Genomic DNA, 2,371 nt, shown 5'->3' with positions numbered 1-2,371 from the left:
CTGGGTGTAGATAAAGTCTTGTATGCAACTGTTGATAATTAGGTATTAAAACACTCATGTGATACTATTACCACACTCGGTTTCGCATCGTGTGATAAATCCACATCCACACGTCTGTATGAATTTCAAAAATAGAACAATTCGTTTACGCGCGTTCCACACTAACAGAACGCCGTAAAAAAACGTAGGTTATTCGAAACCCCGACATTTTTCTTGAAAAAATGAGCGATTGAAGTTTTGACAGCACACCGCCGGATATTTGATAATTAGGTATTAAAACACTCATGTGATACTATTAACATAAATCCACATTCGTGTTTTAATACCCCTTATTACACAACAGTTGCATATAAACATTTTACAACAATAACTATAAACATTTTAATAAATTTTTTCACTTTTTTTTTGGAATATTTTTTTTAAATTTTCGGTAAAATATTTTACTAAAAATATTGACGGGAATTTTGCAAAATATGTGTTTTTAAACTTTGTCTGTTGAAGTTTCACTTCTACCACAGTCTCCCACGAACTTGTCTGGACGGGGCATTCAATGTGGGTATCATTTTCGAGATTTTCGGGTTTCGGTGAACACACGATTTTATTTCAAAAGTCCAGCATTGTCAGCTTCAACACCCCTCGAGAATCATGAAAACAACACCCATCATAAAAAAGTTGAAATTTAGAATTTCATAACTCCAACTAACTCCAACTTGGATTTACATTTTGGCAGCATTATTAGTTTCAACATCCTCAAAAACTTTGAAAACGTCGCCCGTAACGAAAAAGTAAATAATTTTTTGCAGCCGTCATCTTGAATTTTCATTTTGACAGCACTAGCTGGTATTGGTACACCCACAAAATCCATGACAAAATATATGTAGGTAACTATTTTTTGTCCAAAATAAATTAATATAAAAAATTAATAAAAAATATTGACAACAAACATTTCGAACGTATGTAGGTAGTTTCCGTACATAATATGTAAACTATAAAACCACAGTATACATATTATGTCTACTGTGGTTTTATAGTTTCGGTTTTCGTGTGCATACCGGCTACCGAGTAGGTAATAAACGATGAATATTTTAATGCAACCTACCTAATAACGACATACACAAATCGAAGATAAGAAAATGTATTCTACTTTTATATTGTTGTATATGTCTGATTTTCATGTTATTCTAGTATTGTGTAGTCTAAGGATTCCAAAAATAACAATTATCGTAAGTAGAATAAGATAATCTAATTATGTTGTTTAAAAATACAGAATTATTTTTATACTTTTTAGTACAAGTTATATCTATTGTTCTAGAATAGTGTTTTTGAAGTCGGTTAATAATTCGAGGTTAAGAGGGGCCAACGGTTACGTGATGGGGAGTAGCATCTGGCTATCATCATTAGCCGGAAGACGTCCACTGCTCCCCCAAAGATTTCCACGATGATCGGTCCTGCGCTGCCCTCATCCAACGTATTCCGGCGATCTTGACCAGATCGTCGGTCCATCTTGTGGGAGGCCTACCAAAAATGCGTCTTCCGGTACCATTCGACTACCATAGGACTTTACTGCCCCAACGGCCATCTGTCCGTCGAACTATATGCCCTGCCCACTGCCACAGTTCAGTTTCGCAATCATTTGGACTATGTAGCTAACTTTGATTCTCCTATGGATCTCCTCATTTCTGATTCGATCTTGCAGGGAAACTCCTAGCATAGCCCTCTCCATTGCCCTCTGAACGACTATGTATTATTACATTGCAACTGAAACTATGCAGGTGTACAAAATTTGAGCTGAATCGGATATATCGGGAAGTGTTATAAACGTTACTTGCAATATTTTAACTTAAATAAATACCTACATAGAATGCCAACCAACCCACAAACAAATGTTAAGTAAAACCTTGAAAGAATAATGAAATGATGAAAACATTCACGTGGGGTACTTTCTTCTTATAAACAAAAGGATCATACAAAAAATAAATATTATCGAAATACTATATTTTTTAACCGACTTCAAAAAAGAAGAGGTTGTCAATTCGATTGATTTTTTTTTTGGATGTACACCGATTACGGTAAGATTTATGGTCCTATTTATATGATTCTTCAATAAAGGGCGAAATATTTGCCATTTGGTCCCATAAATAATTGAGATACTTTGGCCCAGTCGGGCCAAGTACTTTTCATTTTCTGAATCAAAGGGAATTAAACCTCTACGTTGAATATTTCGATTAACATGGATGATTTAATTATAGTTTGTCAGGGTAAAATGTCAACATGTTAAAAAAAAAAACCTAGCAAAAGTACCTACTCTGTGTCTTAATTACTCTTAGCTTGCTCGACGCTGAGAAGTCTGAAGTCTGAACTCTGAGATTGT

This window comes from Leptidea sinapis, chromosome 23 (genome assembly GCF_905404315.1).
Source record: "Leptidea sinapis chromosome 23, ilLepSina1.1, whole genome shotgun sequence".
Lineage (NCBI taxonomy): Eukaryota > Metazoa > Arthropoda > Insecta > Lepidoptera > Pieridae > Leptidea > Leptidea sinapis.
Note: the sequence above shows the minus strand (reverse complement) of the source record.